At 41.9% G+C, this 18,997-nt stretch overlaps 1 protein-coding gene across 6 annotated transcripts in view; it reads right to left on the reverse strand.

Moving 5' to 3' along the window:
* ARNTL (aryl hydrocarbon receptor nuclear translocator like) overlaps positions 1–18,797 on the reverse strand; it is a 95,059-nt gene extending 76,262 nt beyond the window's left edge. For 3 of the 6 annotated variants that reach the window (XM_030560329.1, XM_030560325.1, XM_030560328.1), the window contains exons 1-2: positions 18,687–18,797; positions 13,052–13,091 (exon numbers count right to left, since the gene is read on the reverse strand). The gene's annotated coding sequence lies outside the window, so the exon portion shown is untranslated. Of the gene's footprint in view, positions 1–13,051; positions 13,147–18,686 lie in introns of all 6 variants that reach the window. The other 3 variants (XM_030560326.1, XM_030560331.1, XM_030560330.1) reach the window with 2 other exon arrangements.
* Positions 18,798–18,997: the final 200 nt, after the last annotated feature.

The raw sequence follows: 18,997 nt of genomic DNA on the forward strand, positions 1-18,997 counted from the left end.
AGAGACTCCATGACAATCCAAGAGGGTTGGCAACCCTATCCTTGATACAAAATTAACAGCACAGACCAGGATAAATCAGGCGCTCCCATCTTTCTCTCTCTCTCATTTAGAAAATAGGGACATCCAACCAAATTGAAAAGTAAACTTTAAAAGTGATTTATAGGACTCTTGTTTCTGTAGTACAATACATAATTAATCTGTGCAACTCATTGCCAAAAGATATCACTGAGGCCAAAAGCTAATTAGTAATCAAGTAGGATTAAAAACACAAACCCATGCACTTGCACTTCAGGGCATATACCTACCACATATGCCTATCACTAGCTTCCTGGGAAGAATTTTCACATGGTGGGGCAGAGAGTGTGGTGTGTTAAATTCACTCTGTGTAGGGGACTAACTTATTACTATTATTTAGGGCTATTGATTAATCACAGTTAACTCACACGATTAACACGACCAAATTAGGGCTGTCAAACGATTAAAAAAAAGTAATCGCATGATTTATCACATTGTTAATAGAGTACCATTTATTTAAATATTTTTGATGTTTTCTACATTTTCAAATATATTGATTTCAATTACAAGATAGAACACAATGTACAGTGCTCACTTCTTTTTTCTTACAAATATTTGTACTATAAAAACAAAAAGAAATAGTATATTTCAATTCACCTAATACAAGTACTATAGTGCAATCTATTTATATTGAAAATTGAACTTACAAATGTAGAATTATATACAAAAAGTAACTGCATTCAAAAACAAAACAATGTAAAACTTTAGGACCTACAAATCCACTCAGTCCTACTTCAGCCAACCACTCAGACAAACAAGTTTGGTTAAATTTGCAGGAGATAATGCTGTCCAAGTCTTGTTTATGTCACCTGAAAGTGAGAACAGGCATTCGCATGGCACTATTGTAGCTGGCATCACAAGACATTTATGGGACAAATGTACTAAAAATTCATATGTCCCTTCACGCTTCAACCACCATTCCAGAAGACACGCATCCATGCTGATGACAGGTTCTGCTCAATAACAATCCAAAGCAGAGCGGACTGACGCATGTTCATTTTCACCATCTGAGTCAGATGTCACCAGCAGAAAGCCGATTTTCTTTTTTGGTGGTTTGAGTTCTGTAGTTTCCGGAGTGCTGATCTTTTAAGACACCTGAAAGCTTGCATCATACCTCGTCCCTCTCAGATTTTGGAAGACTTGAGTCGAGCGCTGTATCTATCCATAGAAATCTCACATCGGTACCTTCTTTGTGTTGTGTCAAATCTGCTGTGAAAGTGTTCTTAAAACGAACATGTGCTAAATCATCATCCGAGACTGCTAACACATGAAATACATGGCAGAACATGGGTAAAACAGAACAGGGGACATACAATTCTCCCCCAAGGAGTTCAGTCACAAATTTAATTAAGTATCAGAGGGGTAGCCGTGTTAGTCTGGATCTGTAAAAGCAGCAAAGAATCCTGTGGCACCTTATAGACTAACAGACGTTTTGGAGCATGAGCTTTCGTGGGTGAATACCCACTTCTTCAGATGACATGCATCTGAAGAAGTGGGTATTCACCCACGAAAGCTCATGCTCCAAAACGTCTGTTAGTCTATAAGGTGCCACAGGATTCTTTGCTGCTTTTACAAATTTAATTAATGCATTTTTTTTAAAAAGAGCATCAGCAGCATGGAAGCATGTCCTCTGGAATGGTGTACGAAGCATGAAGGGGCATATGAATGTTTAGTATATCTGGCACGTAAATACCTTGCAATGCCAACTACAAAAGTGCCATGCAAACACCTGTTCTCACTTTCAGGTGACATTGTAAATAAGAAGCAGTCAGCATTATCTCCCATAAATATAAACAAACTTGTTTGTCTTAGCAATTGGCGGAACAAGAAGTAGGACTGAGTGAATTTGTAGACTCCCAAGTTTTAAAACATTTGTTTTGAGTGCAGTTAGGTAACAAAAAAACAAATCTACACTGGAAAGTTACACTTTCACTAAAGAGATTGCATTACAGTTCTTGTATGAGGTGAATTGAAAAATACTGTTTCTTTTGTTTATTATTTTTGCAGTGCAAATATTTGTCATAAAAATAATATAAAGTGAACACAGTACACTTTGTATTCTGTGTTGTAATAGAAATTAATATATTTGAAAATGTAGAAAAACATCCAAAAATATTTAATAAATTTAATTTGGTGTTCTATTGTTTAACAGTCTGATTAATCATGATATTTTTAATCGCAGTTAATTTTGAGTTAATCATGTGAGTTAAGTGCGATTGACAGCCCTAAAAAAAAATTAATTGTGATTAATTGCTGCCTGGGGCTTCTCCCCTCCTCGTTCCCCGCTGAGAGCAGGGGGAAGCTACCTGAGGCTTCTCGCCCCCCAAGGAGTGGGATCCAGCTGCCCTGGCTTCTCACTCTCATCCCCGCACCCCACCAGGAGCAGGTCAGCCTTGTCATAAAGTCATAGACTTTAAGGTCAGAAGGGACCATTATGATCATCTAGTCTGACTTCCTGCACAACACAGGACACAGAATCTCATCCACCCACTCCTGTAATAAACCCCTAACCTATGTCTGAGCTACTGAAGACCTCAAATCATGGTTTAAAGACTTCAAGGTGCAGAGGATCCTCCAGCCAGTGACCCATGCCCCACGCTGTAGAGGAAGGTGAAAACCCCCAGGGTCTCTGCCAATCTGCCCTAGAGGAAAATTCCTTCCCGACCCAATATGGCTATCAGCTAAACCCTGAGCATGTGGGCAAGACTCACCAGCCAGATACCCAGGAAAGAAATCTCTGTAGTAACTCAGATTCCACCCCATCTAACATCCCATTCATAGACCATGGGGAATATTTATCGCTAATAGTCAAAGATCAATTAATTGCCAAAATTAGGCTAGCCCATTGTACCATCCCCTCAGTAAACTTTTCAAGCTTAGTCTTGAAGCCAGATATGTCTTTTGCCCCTACTGCTTCCCTTAGAGGGCTGTTCCAGAACTTCACTCCTCTGATGGTTAGAAACTTCATCTAATTTTAAGTCTAAACTTCCTGATGGCCAGTTTATATCCATTTGTTCTTGTGTCCACATTGGTACTGAGCTTAAATAGCTCCTCTCTCTCCCTCCCTGGTATTTATCCCACTGATATATTTACAGAAAGCAATCATATCTCCCCTCAGCCTTCTTTTGGTTAGGAGGAAGGATAGCTCAGTGGTTTGAGCATTGGCCTGCTAAACCCAGGGTTATAAATTCAATCCTTGAGGGGGCCACTTAGGGATCTGGGGCAAAATCAGTACTTGGTCCCACTAGTGAAGGCAGGGGGCTGGACTTGATGACCTTTCAGGGTTCCTTCCAGTTCTGAGATTGAATTATCTCCATATATTTTAACAAGCCAAGTTCTTTGAATCTCCTTTCATAAGACTGGTTTTCCATTCCTCAAATCATCCTAGTAGCCCTTCTCTGTACCAGTTCCAGTTTGAATTCATCCTTCTTAAACATGGGAGACCAGAACTGCACACAATATTCCAGATGAGGTCTCACCAGTGCCTTTTATAATGGTACTAACACCTCCTTATCTCTACTGGAAATACCTCGCCTAATGCATCCCAAGACCCTATTAGCTTTTTTCACGACCATATCATATTTGCTGGCTCATAGTCATCCTGTCATCAACCAATACTCTGAGGTCCTTCTCCTCTGGTTACTTCCAATTGATGAGTCCCCAGCTTATAATAAAAATTCTTGTTATTAATCCCTAAATCCCTACACTTTTCACCATTAAATTTCATCCTATTACTATTACTCCAGTTCACAAGATCATCCAGATCTTCCTGTATGATATCCTAGTCCTTCTCTGTATTGGCAATACCTCCCAGCTTTGTGTCATCTGCGAACTTTATTAGCACACTCCTACTTTTTGTGCCAAGGTCAGTAATAAAAAAAGATTAAATAAGATTGGTCCCAAATCCGATCCCTGAGGAACTCCACTAGTAACCTCCCTCCAGCCTGACAGTTCACCTTTAACCAGTTCCTTATCCAGCTTTCAATTTCATACTGATCCCCATCTTTTCCAATTTAACTAATAATTCCCCATGTAGAGCTGTATCAGATGCCTTACTGAAATCGAGGTAGATTAGATCCACTGCATTTCTTTTGTCTAAAAAATCTTACCTTCTCAAAGAAGATCAGGTTGGTTTGGCATGATCTACTTTTTGCAAAACCATGTATTTTGTCCCAATTACCATTGACCTCAATGTCCTTAACTACTTTCTCCTTCAAAAAAATTTCCAAGACCTTGCATACTACAGATGTCAAACTAACAGGCCTGTAGTTATCCAGATCACGTTTTTCCCCCTTTCTTAAAAATAGGAACTATGTTAACAATTCTCCAGTCATATAGTACAACCACTGAGTTTACAGAGTCATTAAAAATTCTTGCTAATGGGCTTGCAATTTCATGTGCCAGTTCCTTTAATATTCTTGGATGAAGATTATCTCCCCCCTCCCTTCACCCTCAATTTAATCCCATTAAGCTATTCAAAACTGACTTCTACTTGGGTGTGGTAATATCTACCTCCATATCCTCATTCCCATTTGTCATCCTGCCATTATCATTAAGTGCCTCATTAAAGACTGAGGCAAAGTATTTGTTTAGATATTGGGCCATGCCTAGATTATTCTTAACCTCCACTCCATCCTCAGTGTTTGGTGGTCCCACTTCTTTCTTTCTTTGTTTTCTTATTTACATGGCTATAGAACCTTTTACTATTGGTTTTAATTCCCTTTGCAAGGTCCAACTCTACATGGCTTTCGGCCTCTCTCACTTTATCCATACATATTCTGACCTTATTAAGGTAGTTTTCCTTGCTGATCCCTCCCATCTTCCACTCCTTGTAGGCTTTCTGCTTTTTCTAAATCACCTGTCTGAGATGCTTACTCATCCAGCTTGGTTTACAACTCCTGCCTATAAATTTTTTCCCCTTTCTTGGGATGCAGGCTTCTGCTAGTTTCTGCAACTTTGACTTGAAGTAATTCCAGGCCTCCTCTGCCTTTAGATTCACAAGTTCTTCAGTCCAATCCACTTCCCTAACTAATTTCCTTAATTTTTTTAAAGTTAGCCCTACTGAAATCAAAAACCCTAGTCACAGATCTATTTTTGTTTATCCTTCCATTTAGTTTGAACTGAATTAGCTCATGATCGCTCGAACCAAGGTTGTCCCCTACAATCATTTGTTCTACGAGGTCTTCACCACTCACCAAAACCAAATCTAAAATGGCATCCCCTCGTTAGTTCAGTAGCTACTTGGTGAAGGAATCCATCAGCCATTGCATTCAGGAAAATCTGAGCCCTATTATTACTAGCACATGTCCTCCAGTCTATATCTGAGAAGTTAAAGTCTCCCATGATCACACAATTCCCATTAGTATTTACTTCATTAAAAACATTAAAGGAGGTCTCTGTCCATATTCAAATCCCAGGTGGTCTATAGCACACCCCAAGCACTATCCCAGGGGAGGCTCTAGTAGCTTTCTTCCCCAGTGTGATTTTTGCCCAGACAGACTCTGTCTTATCATAGAGCCATGACACTGAAAAGACTGCCCGGCTCCCGGCAAAGTGAGAGTGGGATGGGGCTGACTTCTCATCCTGGCTCCCAGCTGAGGGAGGGAGGGAAGGCTCCCACAGCTGGGATGGAGTCCATTCTTGCCATGGCTCCCAGCTGGGAGCCAGCCACCCAGCTCTCCAAGGGGAGGGGTTCTAGCTCCCCAGATTTCTTGTCAATTTCACGGCAAGACAGCCAACAGACATGTAAGGGACACAGTGTCTACACAGCAGGGGCGGCTCCAGGCCCCAGTACGCCAAGCGCATGCTTGGGGTGGCAAGCTGCAGGGGGCACTCTGCCGGCGCCGCGAGGGTGGCAGGCAGGCTGCCTTCGGCGGCTTGCCTGCGGAGGGTCCGCTGGTCCTGTGGCTTCGGAGGACCAGCAGACCCTCCGCAGGCAAGCCGCCGAAGGCAGCCTGCCTGCCGTGCCTGGGGCAGCAAAATGCCTAGAGGCACCCCTACTACACAGACACTGTCACCCTAACTAGACTGACATAAGCTTTATGCCACTTTTAGAACCACGGCTAATGCTGACCTTTGTTTGGCTATTGGTGTACATAAGTAGTTGATCACACACAATTTCTGTCACTGCAGAAATCAGACACACCGCTGAGTACTTAAAAGCTAGATAATCAAACAATTTAAGCGTCACTGTTATGCTTAAGCTATCACCTTAAAGAAGGTTAGTTACCTGTTTGCAGCTTCAGGCTGTTTGCAAATTCAGAAAGAAAAGCATGCTCTGGTTTACATTCTGCTCACATTTGAAAGGTTTTTCTAGCCCTTTTGGTTGTCCCAAAACAAAACACAAACCACCACCACAATTCAATACTACCTCCTCTGCCTCTCAAAGAATGCTTAAATTATGTAGAATCTCGATGTGCCAAGGGGGGCAAATAAATACCTTACGATAGCTGGATCCTCTGCACATGGGTGTTTGACATCACTGTCTTATGGGCAGGTTATTCTATAATTGCCCTTAAGAGAATGTTTGCACCTTCCTCTGAAGCATTTGGTACTCCCCGATGGCACCTAAGACACTGGACTCGCTGGACCACTGGACTGATGTCATATGCAAGTCCTATGTTGAATATTCAGTTTACTTTAGGAACAACCAATTTAACTGTAATAGCAGCAATTAAAACAGGGAATCTATTTCACATAAAAGAAATGTTATGAGAAATAAATTAGAATAGCGTGTGACAATATCCTTAAGTTTACTGACAAGTTTCCATACTACTGTGCAGCTACTGGGGGATGCAGCTAGCTATCTGCCCACTCCACTCACACAGCATGTAACACTGCATACTGCAATGCTTAGTGAAGAATCAAGTAACAGACATCTGAATTTCCTCAATTACACGAGTTTTAAAATCATGCCATGGAAGTCACTTGAACAGTGTTTTGTTAAAAAAGAATTTAAATAAAAGCAAAATTCCTAAATGGAAATGTAACAGACACTTCAATTAGTGACAGACAGAATCTGAAACCAGAAAACTTCCGTTTGTTTTTACATTAAGTTGTTGAAGGTCTGACATAATCCACAAAAGCCACACTATGCTGGGTAAAGGCTGAAATTGGCCTGAACTACCCCTATTTTTCATTTCAGTGGGGAAATGAAATTATCTACTGTCCTGAGGCTTTTTAATAAGAGTGCCATATAGGAATGCTAGGTGCAAAACTATTTCCTACAGGGACTAAGTGATTTTCTGGGGTTCTGAATTAAAACCAAGACCTGAAGATAAGTGTGTTTTAAAAATATACACCATAAGTAACAGTGACAGTGTAGACAACTTTTTAATTTAATTCATTCAAGTCTGTAACAGTCTGTTGTGTAAATCTACATTTAGGGACTGTTTTAAATTGTAGACTTAGCTCCAATGCATTCTGGAAAAATAAGCAGGAGGAAAAAAGCAATTCCTGTTCCTCAGTGAAAGACAGAGGAGGGAGGGATCAAGACTTGCAGTGGTTCTTCTTTTGAGAGTTCCTGGAAAATGGCCAGACTGTGCTAGAGAGCCTGAAAAGTAATAGGCATTGGATATCTACTAAAGGGAGGAGATAAGATAAGTTGCAGAAGTGCGTGAATGAAGTTACCCAGGGCATTGTAATAGAGCATGCAGAGCCCCTGGAGGTGCGCTTCCCCTTTCTTTAGGGGCCCAGGCTTATGGTTTCTGAGACAGAAAGATAAAAGAAAAAGAAGGAAGATATTCCTCTTCACCCAATCGCCACTGTGGTAGATGGGAGGTGGTCATAACCCTGGCAGAGAGATTAGAACCAGATAAAAAAGACTGGTGGTGTCCAGTTTGGACCCTATAACCAAGGGAAGAAAATATGTGGGGAATCCCAGTATAAAGGAGAATATATCACACAAACCTTAGGGAAAGTACTGTGGCCTGGAGAGAGCAAGGAATGCCAGACACTGGTTAGAGCCAATGTTTACTTTGGACTTTTTGTTAGATTCGTTTCCTCCAGAAAGGGTGTAGTTTTCCTAAAACAGAGGGCCAAATTACATAATCACTTTAGCACCTTACAGCAAAGGGATTGGGCACGTTCAGTCCCAAGAAAAAACTGGTGGGGGACGAGGGGGAACGGCTAGTCTTAAAAAGTGTTAAAGTCTGTTACAGAAAGGATGGTGATCAATTGTTCTCCATGTCCAGTAAAGGTAGGACAAAAGTTAAAATGTTTTATCTTTAGCAAGGAAGATTAGGTTGGATATTAGGAAAAACTTTCTAACTGCAAAGGTAGTTTACCTCTAGAATAGGCTTCCAAAAGAAGTTGTGGAATCTCTATTAGTGGAGGTTTTTAAGAACAGGTTAGACCAGGGGTCTCAAACTCAAAATAACCATGAGGGCCACATGAGGACTAGTACATCAGCCCGAGGGTCGCATTACTGACACCTCCCCCTGCCGCCCTCAGCCCCTCCCCCACTCCACCCCTTCCATGAAGCCCCGCCCCTGCCTCACCTCTTCCCACCCCTTCCCCGTCCCCATTCCAACCCCTTCCCCGAAATCCCCACCCCAACTTCATCCCCTCCCTGCCCTTAGTGGGTGCAGGAGGGGTGTGGCAGGGACTCAGGGCAGGGAGTTGGGGTGGGGGGTGTGAGGTGCAGGGGGGGAAGGGTGCAGCAGGGGGCTCAGGGCAGTGGGTTGGGGTGCAGGAGGGGTGTTGCTGGGGGTCAGGGGTTCGACTGCAGGAGGAGTTCGGGGGGCTGGCTCTGGCCCACTGTGCACTGGGGGCATGGCAGGCTCCCTGCCTGCCTGCCCGTCCTGCGCCCGCGCTGCTTCAGGAAGTGGCTGGAACGTGGGGCAGCAGGGGCAGAGGGTGTGTGTGTTGCTGCGGCTTCAGGCACCAACTCCAGCACCTCCCATTGGCCAGGAACAAGGAACCGTGGCCCCCAGTGCGCGTCGGGCTACAGCTGCTGTAGGTAAACACTGGAGGAGAGTAGGGGGGCTGCGAGGACCTCGCAGGCCATGTGTTTGTGACCCCTGGGTTAGACAAACATGTCAGAGGTGGTCTAGGATGAGTTGGTCCTGCCTTAGTGCAGGGGGCTGGACTTGATATCTTATAGTCCCTTCCAGCCTTACATTTCTATGATTCTATGAATATGGCAAGAATGAATGACCTTCAAATTTCTCACTTATAGGACTAATTCAATTCTAAGAGGTCCAATCATAAATCTGAAACATTTTTCTCCTCCTATCTTAGAACTAACTTAAACAGCAGAAAAGACTTAATCAGAAAAGTCTTCCAGAGAGTGTACCTCTAGTCTTTTGAAAATAGTAAAATGGTCAATTAATTGCAATTCACAAAGTGAAGCTTTTCATTTATGGAAGAAACAGATGCACTTTAAGGTCAACCATTTGCAAGATAAAAAGAAAACTCCAGTCTCTGCACACTTTTAATCCATTACAAAGAATTACTTTTACCATATATGACAGGGCACACAGGCCCCTCACTGGCCAGGGGGATTAATGAGGGCCTGTGGACCCAATCGCCCCATCTCAGTACACTTGTAGCAAATGTCAGGTGTAAAGAGGGTAGCTAAAAGAGACTCAGTTCATTTGGGGACTGCTACTTTGTTCTATATTATGATAAACGATCTCCTAGAAAGTGTGCAGATGGGAACAGGTATTTCCCTTTTCACTGACAACTGTGCTATATAGACTAAGACAATAAGCAATATTCTGTGGAAGGAAAGTTCATTTGGAAGTCTTTGATCCCAAGCCAACTCAATTTTTCCTTAAAGAGACTAATGAGAATGTCAGGGAGATGGAATGGGGGCAAGGGTGAGGGGGGAAACAGAAGCCTTGCAGCATTTCTTTAAGGACACCAGACCAGTTATTTTCAACCTTTTCTCATTTGCAGACCCCTAAAAAATTTCAAACGGAGTTATGGACTCCTATGGCAATTTTAGATATACTCTGCAGACCCCCAGGGATCTGCAGACCACAGGTTGAAAACCACTGCACTAAACTGAGTGAAAGGATATTAAAAAACAAAAAACAAACTTGGCTAACAAAGAATGAATGAAGAAGGTGGCAGAAGTCACAGGAAGAGGTGAACTACTAGAAGACCAGAGCAGCCAGCAGCAGGGGACACTAGGTGGAGGAGGGGGGAAAAGAGAGAGAGAACTGCTGTGCCATGCCTAGCAACAAGGAGAAACTCCAGTGATAAGTCCACTATTTCACACCATATATTAAACATCTTTAGAATGTTAGTCAAAGTGTACACCCAGACACTGAGCCCAAGTACAACAGTTTTTACCCACAGTCTTCTTCGGGTACACAGTAAAGAAAAACCTGTGGCTGGCCCATGCCAGCCGACTCGGGCTCACAGGGCTTGTGCTGCAGGGCTGTTTCACTGCTGCATAGACTTCTGGGCTCGGATTGAAGCCCAGGCTCTAGGACCCTGCAAGGGCTCAAGCCCAGAAGTCTACACAGCAATGAAACAGACCCACAGCACAAGCCTTAGAAAATGGAGCTGGCTGGCACAGGCCAGCCATGGCTTTTATTTTGCAGAGTAGACATACTCAGATTACAGTGCTGGCCCATGAATATATATTATGCTCAGGCCCATAAGTAGTTCATGTATCATCAAAAATCAGAAGTGCAGTGCCACTCACTCATGTCCTTTAAAGATCTTACTGTGAGACTGTGAAAGGTATAATTCAATGGTGGGCAACCTGTGGCATCAGGGTAATCCGCTGGCAGGCTGCCAGACTGTTTGTTTACATTTGCCGTCCGCAGCTCCCAGTGGCTGCGGTTCACCGTTCCCGGCCAGTGGGAGCTGTGGGAAGCAGTGCAAGCCTGGCTGCTATTTCCCACAGCTCCAATTGGCCGGGAATGGTGAACCACAGCCACTTGGAGCTCCAGGCAGCCGTGGAAATGTAAACAAACGGTCTGGCAGCCTGCCAACGGATTACCCTGACACGCCGCGTGTGGCCCATGGATTACAGGTTGCCCTCCACTGGTGTAATTCATCCACTCCATCTTCTCTCCTTATATTCCTCCTCAGTTCATTTCAGTACTTAGTCTTATTGACAGAAATGTAACAACACTCAGAAAACAGAGAAGAGTACAGACAAAGAAAGGCTGGCTGAAACTTTTATATGGACAATTATTTAAACTTAAGGTGTTCAGATTGCAGAACTTTCCAGTCTAAGAATGGACTTGGGCTCTCTGTAATTTCCCCCATGCAGAATGTTTGTATATTAAAGCTCTTCCAAGAGGAAGTTATTAAATATTCATATAGATGTTTAATGAATAATCCGGCTGTTTAAAGAATCCTTAAAAGAAACTACATTTCTTTGACTCTACTGGCATCTTGTATAAAACTGGAAAAGCATTTGATCACACTTTGTGCATATTCAGTTTCTCCTGTATAGTCAATAGACTCTTCCTGTTTGTGTGGTTCTCTTTCAACACAAAGGAAAGAATCAGCTAAAATATAAAAACTGGAAAATATGATTGGATTTTTTTTTAAATGGCAGGGAGCAAGTGTAGTACTTAAAACTCCTTTTAACTCATTTTAAGTTCCCCATATCTCATAGACTCATAGACTCTAGGACTGGAAGGGACCTCGAGAGGTCATCGAGTCCAGTCCCCTGCCCTCATGGCAGGACCAAATACTGTCTAGACATCCCTAATAGACATTTATCTAACCTACTCTTAAATATCTCCAGGGATGGGGATTCCACAACTTCCCTAGGCAATCTATTCCAGTGTTTAACTACCCTGACAGTTAGGAACTTTTTCCTAATGTCCAACCTAAATCTCCCTTGCTGCAGTTTAAGCCCATTGCTTCTTGTTCTATCATTGCAGGCTAAGGTGAACAAGTTTTCTCCCTCTTCCTGATGACACCCTTTTAGATACCTGAAAACTGCTATCATGTCCCCTCTCAGTCTTCTCTTTTCCAAACTAAACAAACCCAATTCCTTCGGTCTTCCTTCATAGGTCATGTTCTCAAGACCTTTAATCATTCTTGTTGCTCTTCTCTGGACCCTCTCCAATTTCTCCACATCTTTCTTGAAATGCGGTGCCCAGAACTGGACGCAATACTCCAGTTGAGGCCTAACCAGCGCAGAGTAAAGCGGAAGAATGACTTCTCGTGTCTTGTTTACAACACACCTGTTAATGCATCCCAGAATCATGTTTGCTTCTTTTGCAACAGTATCACACTGTTGACTCATATTAAGCTTGTGGTCTACTATGACCCCTAGATCTCTTTCTGCCATACTCCTTCCTAGATAGTCTCTTCCCATTCTGTATATGTGAAACTGATTGTTCCTTCCTAGGTGGAGCACTTTGCATTTATCTTTATTGAACTTCATCCTGTTTACCTCAGACCATTTCTCCAATTTGTCCAGCTCATTTTGAATTTTGACCCTGTCCTCCAAAGCAGTTGCAATCCCTCCCAGTTTGGTATCGTCCGCAAACTTAATAAGCGTACTTTCTATGCCAACATCTAAATCATTGATGAAGATATTGAACAGAACCGGTCCCAAAACAGACCCCTGCGGAACCCCACTTGTTATACCTTTCCAGCAGGATTGGGAGCCATCTCAAGATTACAGTGACCCCCTCTGTCCAATAGGTAGTTTAAAGACTGAAAACTCCTTCAGTTGTCTAATCCTGAACTGACCATGTAAGTTTATGTTTGAATGATAATAGCAGTGTTTAAGTAAGCGCATAACAGTAGCCTGGAACAATTACATTCAACTCTGCATTTTTATTTTTTTCCAGACTGGAGCACAGACTATATTCTGCATAAATAACTAGTCTGTTTAAAAGTCAAAGGGCAGAAGAAATACTTCATTAAAAAAATTAAGCTAAATTGTATAGCATGCATCATTAGCTGAGTCTTCCTGGACATCTGACTTCTCATGAAAGATTCAAAACATAGGTTTGAGGGGAAAATACAAATGGACTCATTCTGTACTTACCAATTTTTCAGCTGTCCATGGTACCAAGACAGTCAAACAACTGCAGAGAAAGGCACAAGTCATGTAGGTACTCCCTTCTTAACACACACACAGTTCTAAGATGAAGGGAAAATTGCATAAAAAAAAATAAAATAAAATAAAAAGAAATCAAGTGCTCAATTACTGCATGGTATTTCTTTGAGTCTTAGCAAACTGATAATCTATAATATGGTAACTCACTAAAACTGCAAAAAAGCATGAGCCGCAAGATAATACCTCCAAATCAGCTTTCTATATAGAATCCTGTAACCAGAACACTGAAAACATTTAAAATACATAGATTGCATTAGCTGTTTTTCCCTAAATTTCATTTTTAAAAAAATCATTGCTGAAGACTGTATTCTTTGAAATCTGTCATGTATCTGAAATCTAAAAACTTCAGTGGCAGGATTATAACAAAATGGCTTGAAGGATATGATGCCAATGCAAACTGTTCAGAAACTGTGAAACTACTATTCTTTAACATGACAAGTGTTAGAAATACTCCTCCACAATGATACTGTAATTACTTAATGGGAATTATATTTCAACAGTAGCCATACCAGAAGTGTACCATTAAATATTTACCTTAAGAGTAAGCTTTCAGACAACAGTACTTCCTTCACATAAGCTGCTATTCAAAAGCCCCATATCAATGGAAAGCTTGCTAATTTAATGACAGGCAAAGAAATAGTTGCCATAAGCAATGACATGTTATGAAAAATAAATTTGTATTTTATCACTGTTTATACTTGTCTGTGTAGTCTTCTTTAGAAAAGTTAATAAGAAATGTAGACTGACTAGGCCATTTTAAATGGATTATGCCATTTACTGCTTTAACTCCTGTGAATGATATTTTTTGCTGTAAAAGAAGCCTATTGGCATCCTTCCTACTAGAAACTCCTCCTCTCCTCCCTTCCCCTCCCACTCCTCAAACTACAGTGTGGCATCAGCCCAGGTACACAAGCTGTTCTGACTCTGAGTCAGCTGCCGGTGTTAAACTCTGACATCAGAGTCCTGTGGCTCCTAATAGACTAACAGACGTATTGGCTCTTTGTCGCTTTTTACAGATGCAGACTAACACGGCTACCCCTCTCATATCTGACATCAGAGACACTTAATACCAAGCTCTCCAAACAGCAGGAACTCAAAAGGTTACACAGAATTTGTATGCTGACTAAGAAATACCCATTGTAGTTGCAAATGAGAAAAACATGGAACATGGGCTAACACCAGATGACCTTCCTAGTACTAGGTTAGCGGTTCCTATCTTATGTTCATTTATGGCGCGGGGGGGGGGAGTTTTATTAGATTTTTACTCTTCAGATTCCTTAGTTAAACAAAAAGAATAAGGAGTACTTGTAGCACCTTAGAGAGACTAACAAATTTATTTGAGCATAAGCTTTCATGGGCTAAAGCCCACTGAAAGTTTAATGTTATAATGTAGTTTGAAATTTGTTTATTAGCCACTGTCCAAACTAGTGCAAGGACAACTAGGTTAGTCATCAACTTTCTCAAAGGCCACAAATAACATCTTGTTCCAGTTTATTAAATTGATCATGAATCCGTCAGTCTGCTGAAACCTAGTGGTAGCTGCTTTGAGGTTTTGCATCTATTCTTAAAAATTGATTAGACAAATTGAGCTTACAATGTTGAGTGAAAAAAATCAGGTTTCCAAGGAGATGGAGCCTGGGCCCTGAATACGTAGCCTAACATTAAATTTATTTTCACAGACTGGATTAAAACATCAGATAAGATACATAGCTCCTATTGTTATAGTTGTGCACATAATCTGATGTAAAAGGTGATGAAAATATACCTGTTTGTCATTTTTATACAACATGGTGTATTTAATGCAGAATCAGTCATTCATAGTTGAGGGTAAAACAGTTAACTAACCAGGGGTTTTTATAAAAGAGGTTTTGTTATAGACTATATTAGATTACCTGGAAACCCAAGATATACAATTTCACCAACCTCTAAAATGAAACCTTTTCAATGAAATACAGCAAAAGTTAGGATTTCAAATACATCATTAACTTGTTTTTCCTGAATCTCACACATTTAAACAGCACTATATGAGGGTACACATTTCATCAGGAGAATTAGAACACTGCATGCACAGTTCTGCCAAGTTCATGTTTTGTGTTAAAAACTTTTTGAAATTTAAGATTTATATGCTAAGTTCTTCAACCTTGCCATTAGATTTTGCATTTAACTTCCCCTGCTTTAGAGAGAGAAAAAACTAGTAAAGGGAGCAGAAGGCAACCATATCTGCAAGTATCTAAAAATTTTAAGCCAGTTTAGTCATCCCTGTAGAAAGACGAGTAGAAAGTACTCTAGGCGTATAAGTGAAAATGCCACCTTTAACAACGTCATAACTTGTTTTTAAAAATATGCAACTTTCTCTTTTAGCTTGGATAGTTTCTCCTTCAATAAGGCTTACAAAAACCACCACGTTTTTATGCAGATTCATAACTCAACCTGAATAGATTGATCAAATTAAAAAAAAAAATTTTTTTTCGCTTGAGGCTAAAAATCATACCTGGAAAACTACATCCCAAAATGTTTTGATAAAGTTAAGAGGAACAGAAGATGATAACTGTAACTCATTCTTTTCTATTGTTTTTATAGTGTTCATAGTTAGTGAATGCTATAGGTCCAATTCCGAGAGCGCTCTCCCGTCAACTTAATTATTCCAGCCCCTGGAAGCAATGGTAGCGATGTCAGTGGGAGAAGCTCTCCTGCCAACATAAGCACCAGTGTGGACAGCACTAAGTAGGCATAAGTTATGTCGCTCAGGGGGAGGGGTATGAATTAGCCACAGGCGACATAATTTATGTCAATTTAAGCTGTAGGGTAGCGATAGCGTCAGTCTATTCAACTCTCAAACATATATTGGCACTTCTAGGCCAAAATCAAAAGGTACTGTCGGGGACTTTTGAGAGTTAATTTGGTATAACAGACCATAAAAAGATGGAGAGTTAGTGTATTTCCATTTTTCTTACTAAGTCTTAAAGGACAGTATTAAGATAGCAGTTCTCATTAAAGATATTCTAATGTTCATATTAGTTTTACTGACTAGATATAGTTTGTAGTCACAAAAGCTAGAATATTATTCTTTTGGACAGTTATTACACTTTCAGGATTAGAGAGGCAAGGTGGGTGAGGCAATATCTTTTATTGGACCAACTTCTGTTGGTGAGAGACAAGCTTTCGAGCTTCCAGAAGAGTTCTGTGTAAACTTGAAAGCTTGCCTCTCTGACCAACAGAAGTTGGTCCAATAAAACAGAGGTTCTCAAACTAGGGGGCACAGAATGTATTCTGGGTGTGTATGGTGTGTGTGAGAGAGAGAAGCTTTAGGAGAGCAGTGGCTGCTGGCCAGGCACCCAGCTCTGAAGGCAGCAACACCGCCAGTGCCAGCAATGCCATACCATGCCACCCTTAGTTCCGTGCTGCTGCTGCTGCTGACGACGGTATGCTGGGGGCTTGGTCAGCAGCTGCCACTTTACACTCAGCCTTCAGAGCTGGCAGTATATGTTCTTGCGTGGTGAGAGCAGGGGGAGGCATAAATGACTAGACACAAAGAAGAGGACATGATCAAATCAGTTTGAGAACCACTGCAATAAAATATATTAAGTCATCCATCTTATCTCTAGTATCCTGGGACCAACAGAGCTACAACAACATTGTATACAACAATGATAGTTTCAGGATTAGTGAGTTTAGGTGGCAGGGAAGAATTTAGCCTCAAGGTCTGCAAAGGAGAACTGTATTTCAGCATTTCAGTTGGAATTCAATCTCTTCCTCTAGTGTGTCTTGTAGCTTTTATTTTGTTTTTCAAAGTTAGTTAGCTAATACTTTAGACACTACTTAGAACCTAGTACAGAAAGGATCCATCGGAGGATTTTAGGATTGATCATGACCAGTTAACTTGTTTTAAAAGATGTTTAAACCCTGTTTACATTGGTGTGAAGGGGTGTCAAACTGTTCTTAAAAAAGTAGCGAGGGGGAATTTTCCTAGTCTAAACAAAGCTACCGTACAAGTCTCACAATTAGCAATAACTTTCTAAACTTTGATTCTTGTTTACGCATCCTTCATCTATATGACATATACTGAAAATTAAAGGGGGGGATACAGGGTTTCTAAATTCTGGAATGTGAATAATTTAGTAGAAAGTTGAGGTATCTGAAGAGATGAATTTCTACTGCTCTCAAATGGGACTTTTATAATCGGTAAACCAAAATTTTAAAAACCAAGTAAAAATCATTGTATTAAGAAGGCACAGTAATTGTTCTCAGTACATTGGTGCATTTTATTACAGTGTATTATATTTACTTTCTCAACCTGTGCTTCATTAAATGACAGCATCAAGATCAACAGAAGACACCACGGATACAAATAACAGCTACCACGGAACATCCTGAGCAGCAGTACTAAATATGACAACTTCCAAACAGCTAATCAAGAGTAAAACATATTTTTATTTTAAAAAGTAAGCACGAAAATATGATCAAACAGCAAGATTTTCTGGCCTAATAATCTTTGCCCCGCTCTTTCTTCTTCTGCCTCTGCAAAATGGTGAAAGAGTCTATTCAAATATTGCTTATGGGAAGGCTGGGAGCTCTCAAACTTCGGAGAGCACATTAGGGGACCAAACCACACTTTGTTCCAGCACTGGACATTTTCTACACAGAATAATTATATTTACCTCAGATTTACAAGTAAAGAAAATTATTTTAACCAATGAACTAAGATAGACTCTAAGCACTAAGAACTGATGCATGATATCCTCCACCATGTAAACTATAACCAGTGGAATCCACCTGCAGCTTCTCCTTCTGTGTATTAATAAGCCCATTTCATCCTGTTTGACTTCTTAGTATTTCATTAGGTTCTTATATATACACGTATGATTAACTGTTGTCATTTATTACACCATACAGCAGGGGGTTATTTAACAAAAACATACCCCAAGTCGAACCAGTCAGTATGCCTTAGCCATGGCTGGAAGAGAGGGGATGCTGCTCTCCACTCAGAAGGAGGGACTTTGTCTGTTCCCCCACCTCTTCCCTCAGGAAGCCTTGAAAACTATATAGCCTGGGGATACACTGGGCGGGGGGAGGGGCGTGTGTCAGGGTATGGGGATTGGGGACCTGTAATGTAGATTTTGTGTGTGTATATATATATATACACACACACACACACTTGTAATATATATTTCTGCTGGGTGTCCACACACACACTTGTAATATATATTTCTGCTGGGTGTCCACAATCACGCCCTCCTCCCATACAGATACCCCTCACCCCTCCACACACACCCAAACCCCCCAACATACACCCTCACTCCCTTCCCCAGCACCTCCACACATCCCCAGCCCCCCCACCCTGCAGCCCCACTCCCTCGCCACCACTCCTCCATACACACACATACACACACACAACCCCAACACACACACACACTCTCTTCCCCTCGCCCCCGGTCTCTCTCGGACTCCGGAAAGGAATCGCCCCCGTCTCTCGCCCCCGCACCCTCCCTGACGGTAACCTCTTCCCCCTCTGACAGGACCCCCCCCCCGGTCCCCTGACCGGACCCAGCCCCTCTCTCCTCACCGTATAGGGGGGAGGGAGTCGATACCCCTCGGCGGCGCGGTGAGGGCTATGAGCAGCACAGGCACCCCCGTCCCTGACCTACTTTCCGCCTGGCTTGCCACTGAACGTCGCACCACTAACCTACTTTCCAGCCAATGGCTTCTTCCCCCAGCCCGATACCTAGCGCCCCTCTCCGCCAATGAGGGAGCAGCTCACAAAAGTCGTCGTCCAATGGCCTTCAAGCGGGCCTCCAGGACTGCCCCTCAGAACTCCGACCAATCCGCGCACGCTTAAGGAGAGGGACCCAATCAGAAAGGGACTTCGCAGTTTTT

The sequence above is a fragment of the Gopherus evgoodei genome, chromosome 4 (assembly GCF_007399415.2).
Source record: "Gopherus evgoodei ecotype Sinaloan lineage chromosome 4, rGopEvg1_v1.p, whole genome shotgun sequence".
Lineage (NCBI taxonomy): Eukaryota > Metazoa > Chordata > Testudines > Testudinidae > Gopherus > Gopherus evgoodei.